This window comes from Balaenoptera ricei, chromosome 6 (genome assembly GCF_028023285.1).
Source record: "Balaenoptera ricei isolate mBalRic1 chromosome 6, mBalRic1.hap2, whole genome shotgun sequence".
In the NCBI taxonomy this organism is placed as follows: domain Eukaryota; kingdom Metazoa; phylum Chordata; class Mammalia; order Artiodactyla; family Balaenopteridae; genus Balaenoptera; species Balaenoptera ricei.
Genome location: NC_082644.1, coordinates 34,049,846 through 34,061,598, shown reverse-complemented (window position 1 = coordinate 34,061,598; position 11,753 = coordinate 34,049,846). Strand labels below are relative to the sequence as shown.

At 42.3% G+C, this 11,753-nt stretch overlaps 1 pseudogene; it reads left to right on the top strand.

The window, feature by feature from the left end:
• Positions 1–10,785: 10,785 nt before the first annotated feature.
• On the top strand, positions 10,786–10,886 carry LOC132368338 (U6 spliceosomal RNA; annotated as a pseudogene).
• The last annotated feature ends 867 nt before the right edge of the window (positions 10,887–11,753 follow it).

Sequence of the window (11,753 nt, the reverse complement as noted above, 5' to 3'; positions counted from 1 at the left end):
GTTTCCCAACCTTGGAGAAATGTCCTTTCATAGGAGATGTCCTATGCATCACACAGCACACTCCCCTCTGGTCACCAAAGTATATATTCTCTGGGGTGCCCCCATGTGGGCTATGTGGGTCTTTCTGTTGTGGAAGGTTGACTACTGTGGGTGGTCTGGTGGGTGTGGCTGGCCTTTGGTCAAGTTGATTGTCAGGCCTTGCCTTGTTTGTAGGCTGCCAGATGCTGGTGGGTGCAGCCTGGTCTGGAGGCTACTGGCTGTAGGCCCTGAGTGGTCCCAGGCCTACTGCCAGCCCACTCATGGGTTTGGCTGAGTTCCAGGTGGGTGGTTGCAGGACTGGAAGTCTTGGATCTACTGTTGGTCTTCTGATGGGTGGGTTCAGTTCCTGACACAGCTGGTTGTGTGGTCTGCAGTGCCTCAAAGCTGGTGTTAGTCCCTTGGTGAAAGGGGCTGGATCTGAGGATGGCTGGATGATGGCTCCAAGATGTCTTAGAGATTGTATGGCCTACTGGTAGGTGAGGCTGGGGCCCAGGGGTTCCTGGGACTAGAGCCAGCTCATTGGTGGGTGGAGCTGGGTTCGCCAGTCCCTGGCTGCAGGGCCCTGGATGTCCTGAAGTTGGTATTAACTCTCTGGTTGGTTGGGCTGGATCCTGGGGCAACTGGCTGAGGGGGCCAAGGTGTCCTAAAGCTGCTGTTGGCTTGCTGGTGAGTAGGGCTGTGGCCCAGGTGGTCCTGGTGTGGATGCTGGTCTGCTGGTGAATAGCCCAGGTTCTGATATGGCTGCAGGGCTGTGATGGTCCTGGGGCTGGTGTCCACCAGTGATTAGTGGGGTCATGGCCTCTGGAGTCCCAGGACTGGCGCCTGTCTACTGGTGTGTGGGGCTGAGGCCCAGGGTGTCCTGGGGATAGTGCTGCTCCACTGGCTGGCGGATGTGGGTCCCAGGGTTTCTGCCTGCAGAGCCCTTGGGGATTAGTGCCAGTGCACTGGATCCTGGGCCCTCTGGTGGACAGAACTGGGTCCTGGGGTGGTTGTGGGCTCAGGGAGTCTTATGGCAGCCTACCTGCTCATGAGTGGGCTGTGTATCCACCCATCTAGTTACTTGCCCCAAGGAGTCTCAGAATAGTACTGACAGCCTGGTGGGTGGGGCTTGGTCCTGGAACTAATAATCTAGAAGGTGGATTCCAAAATGGTGCTTGCCAGCACTAGTATGCACGTGGTAGAACAAGCTCCCCCAGATGGCTGCCAGCAGTGTCTATGTCTCCAGGGCAAGCTCTGGTTGCCTCCTGAAGGCTCTCCAAGATCAGCAGGTGGGTCTGACCCAGGCTCCTTTTAAATTACTGCTTCTGCCCTAGGTCCTGGAGCATGTGAAATTTTGTATACATCTTTTAGGAGTGGGGTCTTTACTTCCCACAGCCCTCTGGTTCTCCTGAAAGTAAGCCCCACTGGCTTTTAAGGCCAAACATTCTAGTGGCTTATTTTTCCTGTGCAGGACTCCTGGGCCAGGAAGCCCAGTGTGGGTATCAGACTCCTTATTCCTTGGGGAGAACCTCTGCAATTGTAATTATCCTTCCATTTGTGGGTTGCTTACCCAGGGGTATGGGTCTTGACTCCTACCCGTCTTGTTGTGGTTCCACCTTTACATCTTTTCTGCTATTCATATGGTTTTTCTCATCAATAGTTTCTCTGTAAATAGTTGTAATTTTGATTTATCCATGGGAGGAGGTGAGTTCAGTGTCTTCCTACTGCATCATCTTGTCCACTCCCCTTTAACTACTCTATAAGTTAGCAATTAGTAAAAAACAAAATAAAACAAAACAACAAACTACAGATTAGAAAAAATAAATTTAGGTCTTAACATACTTGTATTAGTCTTTATCAAAGTTCTGAGTCAGTTCATTTGATAAAATGATCACTGGTGCCTACTTTTGTACTTAGGTGGGAGAGCCATAAAAAATCACATGAAGGAACTTGACAAACCTGTCTAAAGCAGGACCTCAGAAGAAACAACTGAAACTTTCCTTCCTTGGCATTAATTTTTCTAATATGAGTAAGACACAGCCTCACAGCAGAATGGCAAAACTCTGAAAGCTTTATATCAAAGGACAAGAAGGGAGCATGAAAAAGTATAAACTAGAGCTTGGAAAAATGCCACAAACTATGAATAGATGAAATTGGGGTAAACAATGTGAATTTCATTGGAAAGCACTTGAAAAATAGCTCAGTGAGAGAGAGCCAAAAATTCATTTCCTGTGGTATCTTGTAGAGACTACATTTAAAGGAGAGAGTAATTAGCTTAAGAAATCACCTATCAGGGAAGGATGACAGAACACCTTACTTTTCTCGGGTGACCTCCAGAAAAGACCAAGTTCTCTCCAGCGTCTGTCCTCTGATTCTCCCAGTGGGGTCAGGGGTTCTTGTCATCCTTTTATCTGCAGGAAGTGATGTACTCCTAATCACGTGGTAGGCAGGGGAGAGGTTTGAAACCTAGACTGGCAGTCATCAAAGCCATGGCAGGGCACTTCAAAATAAATGTCTAGAGGAGCAGTAATTTAAAAAAAGATTTCATGCTAACTAGAGCCCTGAAAAAGACTTCTAAATCCTGCCTACCACCTATTTAGATCACAGGCTTTCTCACTTAAGAGAACTTCAGAAAATTAAGGAGGTAAAAGCCACACTCAAATACTGTTGCAGCTTTACTTTTGGAAAAATCAATCTTGCTATAAACTTTCATGCTCCATGGGATGATCCAATCAATGATTTAATAACAACAGTAATAAAAACAGAGCAATCAGCTCTACTTGAATGTTCACAATCCAAGGAGTAATGGCATTCTGGCTTTGATGCCTTCTGTTGTTGTTTACATAGCAAGCGAGACTAATATTAACAGCCTTTGGAAAGATGCCCTTTCATACTTGATGCTGAGGTCATCTGGTTCAAATAGAAAACCTTGAGAAAAGTGAGTCTGTCTCCCCTAGAGGCTGTCATTTATTATTTAAACATTGAGAGTCCCTTCATTGTCCTTGTTGGATCTGTATGTCATAGCTACCCTGGCACACATCCAGCCCAGCCAGCTGCTCTTTGATCAGCCCTTTGGATGAATCTACAGTTGCCTCACTTAGAGGTGGGATCACCAGGCCTCTCTGTGCCCTAATGCCATTCCCCTCTGGTGCATGTGAATGTCATATGATAAATGGGACTTTCTCTCTAGATGGAGACCAGAGACATCCCTCACCTGCTCACCAATGTCTGCATATCTGGTATCAAAAGCAGCCTTGCAGAGCACTTCTTACTGTAAAAATCAATATGATGTCCAAAATGTGTATATCCTACAGTGTCCTGTGTGTGTTTTGTGTTTCTCCATTTGAAAAGCAAATATGATCCCAACATCTGCATTAGAAAGTATTAGTAAATTGAGACTTGCTTGCTGAAGTTTTACTTAGTCATGCCTCTAAGAATGCCCAAGGCAGGGCCTTGCACACGGCGGTGGGAAACGGATGTGCTGATATAATGAAATGATGATGCTGAATGACTTTCATTATTATTATTAGTCTTCTGGTGGGTAATATTTAGGGTACTTGCCAAATTATAGAACTATTCCTTATCAGCTTCGTCCCACTTTTATACCTTGTCACCTGAAGCAGAATTCCTTTTTTTTTTTTTTAAGACGTCAAAATTTATTTGACAAGTCTTCTATTGATAGATGTTTTGGAGCAGAAGTCTTAAAATGTGATAAAGGTACATACACTGGAGGACGAGGAAGAAACAATTTCTCTATTTGTTCAACCAAATGGCTAAATGCACTGTGACCAAGGCTGGGAATCTAAAAATAGTCGTTTTTATAATAGTCGCTTCAATTTACATCAAAGTAACATCTAAAGTTACATTAAGCCCTTGGCGGCGGACTCCCAGCCGTCTAACCCCCCGACCCCACACCAAGCGGTCAGATGCCAACAGCGACCGGGGACTGGCAAGAAGTTTGATAGCTGTGGGGCTGGGTATTGCAGCTCCTGGATTTTCAGGTCATTGTGCATTTCAGATCTGGAAACCTCTAAGACAAGTAATCACAGAAACTGCAAAGAAGATTTCAACTCCTAGCTTTTCATCCTACTATAAAGGAGGATTTGAACAGAAAATGAATAGGTGAGAATTGAGTATTATTTTGGGTGTAAGCCCATCTGCCAGCAAGCCCAAGATTAGAGCAGCTCACAGGAGAATCATGATTTTGAATCACCCAGATAAAGGTGAATCTCCTTACTTAGCAACCAAAATTAATGAAGCAAAAGACTTGCTAGAAGCAACCACCAAACATTGACTGATGCTCAAGGACCACTCTGAAGGAGAAAAAAGGGGAAGCTTATAAAAAATGTCCTGCAAGTTAATCTAAACCATGGCCTTCATAATTTTCATACATGTACTGACCACAATCATTTCTTCCACTACTAAGCTATATAATAATAAAAGATGCACAATCAAAAAAAGTTACATTAAGCATGAACACGCCCGTGGCAGGGATTAAAAGAAAACATTTAAGAAAAGGCAATCAGTTGCCAACATGATACAGTGAAAAGACTTCATGCTCCAAGTCTTAGATCAGGTCCTGGGTGCAAATGTTCTAGGCTGGGAGATCTTGGGCAAGTCACTGAATGTCTCTAAGCCTGTGTCCTCATCTGTTAACCTCACAGGCCTGCTGTGAGGAGTAAATGTGACAATGAATTTGGAGACCACTTTGTCAGTGCTATTCCAGTGTTCTTATTTTAAAGTTTATTGCTTTTAGAGCTATGTGAATAGGATGTTGAGACATTTAAAAATTCTTCACCACATATGTGGGGTTCAGAGAGCCCTGATTCACATGATGCTAACTCGCAAATGTCAGCCACACCCAGCTATGGGGTTGCTTGGGGAGTCTGTGGCAACAAGAACTGCCTTCCCCACAAGCTGTGGCTGCTGCTGCTGCTTGGGCTTCCTCTCTTCCTCCTTCCATTTCTCTTCAGAGCTCCACCGCCATCCCCTGCCAGTAGCTGAGACTGTCACTTCGGGCACAAGGTAGATTAAATACACTTTTGCAGTTGGCTTTTATACTTAAGCACCAAGCATAATTAAGCTTACATGTGAAAAAGTCTTGCAATTTACAAAGGACTGACAAACAAATACATTTTTGAAGATCGGTATATTTGGAAATTGAGGACTGCTCTGGGCAATATTTTTTTTATGTGTAGACCTGGCATAATTTTTCTCTAAATTAGATAAGGGACATTTGCAGCTAAAGGCCATACTCTGGCTAATGTTTAGTATTTATGAGCAGGTAGTAAAGTCATGAACCGTGATTCTCTTTATATGTCTACTGCCAATGCTTAACCAAATCAGGAATGGAGCTTCCTTGATCTGATAAAAGTTATCTACAAAACAACCTACAGATGTATATGGTGAAATACTAATATATTCCCCTAACTTGAGAAAAAGACAAGGATGTCCACTCACACCACATCTATTCAACATTGTACTAGAGGTCCCAGACAGTAGAGAAAAATCAAGAGAAGTATAAAGAAAAGTTATAAAGATGAGAAAGGAAAAACTAGAGGTGTCTTTGTAGATGGTGGTTGTGTACATAGAAAATTCAGTGTAATCCACATGATGAAACTTTCTAAGGAGCTGAAAAATATTATACATTATACACAACAAAAATGTTATATATTTTGATCTAGGTGGTGGTTACACAGGTGTATACTCATGTAAAACTACTCAGCTGTACACTTAAGATTTATGAATTTTACTTTACATAAATTATATCTCAAAATAAGCTATAAAGCTTTACAAATAATGTACATTTATCTATAACCACTGATGGTTTTAAAACACATCTGCAAATTATGACACCCATCCCTTCAAAATGTAGAGCTTAATTGCCTTCCCCTTGAATGCTGGCTGGACTTAGTGACTCACTTCTAATGAATAGAACTGATGTTATGTGACTACTGAGACTGGGTCATAAACAGGATATAGCCTCCACCTCTCACATCACATTTGCTCTGTGGGAAACCTGCTGCCATGTCATGGAGATATTCAACCAGCCTTGTGGAGAAGCACACATGGTAGAGACCTGAGGCTTGGTATCAACAACCAGTACCAGCTGCCAGCCATGTGGATAGGCCAATATGCATGTAGATCTTCCAGCTCATCAAGCTATCAGATCCTGGCAGCCCTTACCTACTATGACCTTGTGAGAGATGAGGATCCGGAGCCACCCTAAGTTCTTGCCTCACAAAAACTGTAAAAGATAATAAATGTTTATTGCTGTTTTAAGTCACTAAATTTTGGAGTAATTTGTTACACAACAGTAGATAATATCTGTGTTCAGGGTCAGTGGTTATGCTTCAGTAGGATACTTCATGATTATAAGTGATTGTAATGTCTGAGGTTCTTTATATCATATATTCTAATCTGAAAAACCAGTTTTGAGTGCTGTGTATAAGGCATTACTTAAAATAAATATGTAGGCCTGAAAACAAAAATGCAAGTAAAATTAATTAGCTAGAGAGTTGTCCCTTCTACTTTTGGACCCAAAATGAATATAGTCTCTGCACATTCAGAAGAGGTTTTCTATAACTATGGTGGGTGATGTTGGAACACACTACTGAGTAAGAATGAGAGAATCATAATAAAGTTACTCTCTGGGGAATTTTTCCATAGTAGCAATCCAAGGCACAAAGACTGAGGATGTCTTTTGTCAAAGTGGCAGTGAACAAAGGGACAGAAGGATAAGAAGGAAACTTCCCCTACTCCAGGAACAGCTCTTAGCGTCTAACCAGTTCCATGTTGGTCTCATTCCACTAATTTTGTTTTTCTAAACTAGATTTCAGGTCCCTATAAATCATCTTCTTGTTTATGCTCTTTTTAAATATCGTATTTTAAAATTGAAGTATAGTTGATGTACAATATAGTGATTCCTGTTTATGCTTTTGAAGCACCAAGAAGTCAGGTTGGTACTCACCCAAGGATGAATGTCTGGTTAGGATGGTGTCCCCATCACCACGGCTGCCTCCCCAGCTGGCTGCCTGTGCTCACCGGGCACCTTCAACTTTTGGAACGACTGTTGTTGTTGCTACCAGACACAAATCCTCCTACACGCACTGAATGACCATACATAGATACTTACAGCAATCCGTTTTGCTTAATACTCAGTGCACTAAGAGAAATTTAATTCCCAACAATGCCATGCTTTGCAACCCAAAGGTTTCTTTTTCAGATCAGCCCTTTCAGTATTAGCAGAGAGAAAGCTGCTAATGTGCTTTCAAATCAGCGTGCTGTTCTTCTCCAATTCTGCTTTGTAGCCTTTCCATTCAGTCCATGGTTTCCATAGTAAGTTTGTTAAATGAGCTCTTCAAGATACATTGTCATGAATAATTTTAAGAGTAAAATGGTTTATTTAAACTATGAGTGCTGGTAAGTAAGCACCTGGTTATGGAAATGCAAGATTTTCCCCTCAAAAAAATCAGTATTTCTCCAAAACCACTAGTGGTTTTCTCAGGGCATCAATTTTCTCTGAAAAAGTAAGAAAAGTTAAAGGACAGGAATAGCTACCTGAATAACCAGGGTCTTCCTGTGCCTCTGAGTTGTTATCTCTGACCACAGGCATGTTCTTGATGCCATTTATACACAGTTTCCTTGTGTGAAGCCCTTATGTTAAAAAAAATACCACACACCTGAGGGGAAAAATGAGCATGTATGGATGGTAAAATGCAGACACCAGTGGAAACTATTCTTAAGCTGACAGTTAAAATTCAACAACAAAACCATTAATTTCAAGTAATACAAAAGCAGAATGTTTTTATGTTAGGAGAGAGGATTTTGTAAGTAAGGATCAGAGTGAAAATCAATACTAAATGGTAACAATAATAATGATGATGACGATGACAATGATGAAGATGATGTTGATTTTAAAAAATCATGAAAACAACATAAAACCCTTTCTCTCTGTCCCCGAACTGTTTGAAGTCTTTTAGTTGGAAGGTGAGACCACTGAAGTAAGAGATGAAGGAAGCCTGGGAAGATTTCTTTTTTAAACAAAGGAGCTTTGGAAAACCTAAGATGGAGGTAGATAATAAAAGTTTGGGGGATGTGTGCATGCACTGCTGAGTGAATAAAGCTAAGTTACCTACATTCTGCTCCAGTTGGATTTTTGATGGTTAACATGAAAAGAAATGAGCTGTGGCCAAGGGGAGAGGAGGTAAGGGTCATACGGAGCTCAGGGAAACATGTGGCAGAGGTGATGAAAGGCAAATTCATAGATATGAAAAAGGAAAACCTAATGGGGAGGTGGGACATGCAGACTGAGGGATATTTTTGGTCACTGGAATCTTTGGCTCAGCAGGGCCAAGTATGGTGGCAAGGGGACAGGAGTCAGAAGGTTTTGGTCCATGATCTCATGACAGGCACCTCTCTCCCTTTCATCACCTCCTCAGCCAAGAGCCCACAGGGTTATCTAAGCACGCTCTGATCCTGCAGTGGGAGCATTATGCATTTTGTTCTCACTTTGATCCAAGAGATTAGTGTGTTTTTCACCATGTTCTCTGTGAAGAGGGTGGGAACAAGCAGGATTTAGAGGAAACCTAATGGACCCAGCTTACCAGAAGCTATGCTTAGAGGCAGAGGGCATCCTAGTTTATCCCAAAGATTAAGGGAAACTTTGCAGAATGCCAGGACAGGAACAAGCTTCAAGACTGTGTCTGCATGAAGACACACTCTACAGTGGAGACAGAGCCTGGGGATAGCTCATGGACCCAGGGCTTTTAAGGTTTTGTGTGTTACCAAGCAGTCTTGATCATCGTGTGATACCTCCAGACTTTTGATCAGTCAGGGGGTCAGAACACACTTAATGAATAACCACAGAGTATGCAATCAAGTGGTAAGGTAAGTGTTCAAGCACATTAAAGGACCTTATAATCACAGGTCACATTTCTTTCTACTTTCCATGGCTTCACCCATGGTGCAAAGTGACCAGAAGAACTTTATTTATACCATTTCTAGGGTGTTGTGGGAATAGAAGTTGCCTTTAAAAAATGCAGTAGTTAATGACATATTGCACAAAGTGGAGTAACAAAAGTGAGGGTTTAGGCATCAAAACCATGTGCTAAATCTGGCCTGGCTCCTGGCTAAGGGATGTCGGACCAGCTGCTTGACCTCAAGTGTTTTCCCCTCATCTGTAAAATAAGAATGCTGTTGTTGATGCTGATGTTGCTTCCTAAGAGCTCTTGGTGTTATAAATAGCCCATAAAGTGTGAAGGGTCATGTGAATGTCAGCTGTTCTTGCTATAACTCAGTGTTGGCATCCTTGGTCTCATGAAATCTCAGATCTACCCAGTCTGGCCCATAGCAGGCCTTCTTGGAGTTGGGTGTGACAAGTTCTCCATGAACTTGGTGGCTGCAGACTTTCCCTCAGTTTCCAGGGAAAGCCATCTTCAGAACCCACTATCAGCCCCAATGAGAGGTGGGGACTTCTTTGCAGATGTGGTGGGGCAGCATCTTGCTGGGTATCTTGCAGGCTTAGGCAAAATAGGCTCTACTTTACATTAGTTTTTGGAAATTACAAACTGCTTCAGAGGTCTGAGTGTCAATAGTTATGAAACCTTGATGCATAGAATTGAAGGAAAACCTACTATTTAAAGACTATCACATGATATCGCTTGTATGTGGAATCTAAAAAAAATGGTACAAATGAACTTATTTACAAAACAGAAATAGAGTCACAGATGTAAAAAAACAAACTTATGTTTACCAGGGGAGAATGGGGGAGGGATAAACTGGGAGATTGGGATTGACATATACACACTACTATATATAAAATAGGTAACTAATAAGGACCTACAGTACAGTGCAGGGAGCTCTACTCAGTACTCTGTAATGACCTATATGGGGAAAAAAATCTACAAAGGAGTGGATATATGTATATGTATAACTGATTCACTTTGCTATACAGCAGAAACTAACACAACATTGTAAATCAACTATACTCCAATAAAAATTAAAAAAACAAATATCTCATAGAAAAATGAATAGAAATTTTTAACAGAAAAATAAATATATATATTCAATGAATATAAGAAATAAAGACTATCAGGTGTTTCCTCTTTTATGAGAAAGTCTGCATTAATAATTCTTCTATTTGAGAAAAGGATAAAAAAAAAACCCTCATTATTGATTTTAGTTTTTCAAAGGTGAAGTCAAGATCCTGCTCTGGAATGGAGTTCAAGGCAATGCAGAACTACATAGTTTTCTATAATAAAGTCAAAGATGGTTTCCACTGAAGGTAGAATTGCATTTCTTTGTTTATTCATTTAACTAGGATCCACTGAGCTCCCACTGTGTACCTAACATTCCTCTATGCCATGAGTGCTGCCCTCAAGGAGCTCATAGTCTAGTAAGACAGAACAGACACCAGTGAAACAAGAATATAACTCAGGGGTCCCCAATCCCCAGTCCTTGGCCTGTTAGGAACCTGGCCGCACAGCAGGAGGTGAGCAGCAGGCGAGCGAGTGAAGCTTTATCTGTCGCTCCCCATCACTCCCCATCGCTCGCATTACCACCTGAACCATCCCTCACCCAAGCCTGTGGAAAAATTGTCTTCCATGAAATCGGTCCCTAGTGCCAAAAAGGTTGGGGACGGCTGATATAACTCATACTGGGTGCTGTGCATTCAAGGGGAATGTATGACTTGTGATGGACCTGGTCTTGAAAGGCTTCCCTGAATAAATGCAAGATGAGTCAGACTTTATAGTCAAAAGGTAGAAGGTGCTCACTTCAGCAGCACATAGACTAAAATTGGAAAAATACAATTAGCATGGCCCCTGTGCAAGGATGACACACAAATTTGTGAAGTGTTCCATATTTTTGCATAACAATGTGAAAGTGCTTAATGCTACTGAAGTGTATATTTAAATTAGTTAAAATGGTAAGTTTTATGTTATGTATATTTTACCACAATAAAAAAGGGGAATGGTGTTGGGATGGTTCCATTGCAGACAGAGGGAACAGCAGGTACAAATGTCTTGTGGGAAGAGGGAGCAGGGCTGGTTTGTCAAGATTTGGAGGATGTTTTATGGCCTGAGATGAGGAGTCACAGGCAGAGGCCAGACCACCACAAACCTCGATACTGATCTCTGTCCTGAGATCAGTGGGAAATTGTTGAAGAGCTTTCATAAGGACAGCAATAAAATTGTGTTTTAAAAAATTACCATGGACTAGGGTAGACAGTGGGTAGAAGGGCAGTGGATGTGGCTGACCAGTTGGGAAGGTGTCAGAGTCCTTCAGAAGAGAGATGGGTGTTGCTTGGACTAGGGTGTTGAGGTTGAGATGGAGAGAAGTGGATAGATTTGAGAAAAGTCAGAGGGCCAATGGCTGAACTTGTTGAAAGTTTGCTTTGGGGGTGAGGGGAGGAACCAGTCAAGAAAGATCTCCATGTTTCCAGATGGATGGTGGTTCCAGTGACTGGGACAGGAAGCACAGAGAGAAGGAGTTTGGAGAGATGGATCATGATTCTTGTTTTGGACATGCTGAGTTTGTGAGCCTCAGGAAGTTTGCAGCTGCCAGTGCAGGGGAACCTATGCATGGGGCATTGGTGCTGGGTTAACTGAGGCCTACACTGATTTCTGGTAGAGTTTCCAGTGATGCTACCTGGCTCACAGCACAACTTGTTCTCTGAAGCATGTTTGTCATGGGACATGTGAGGACTCAGGACCACTCCCAAGAGAGAAAACAGA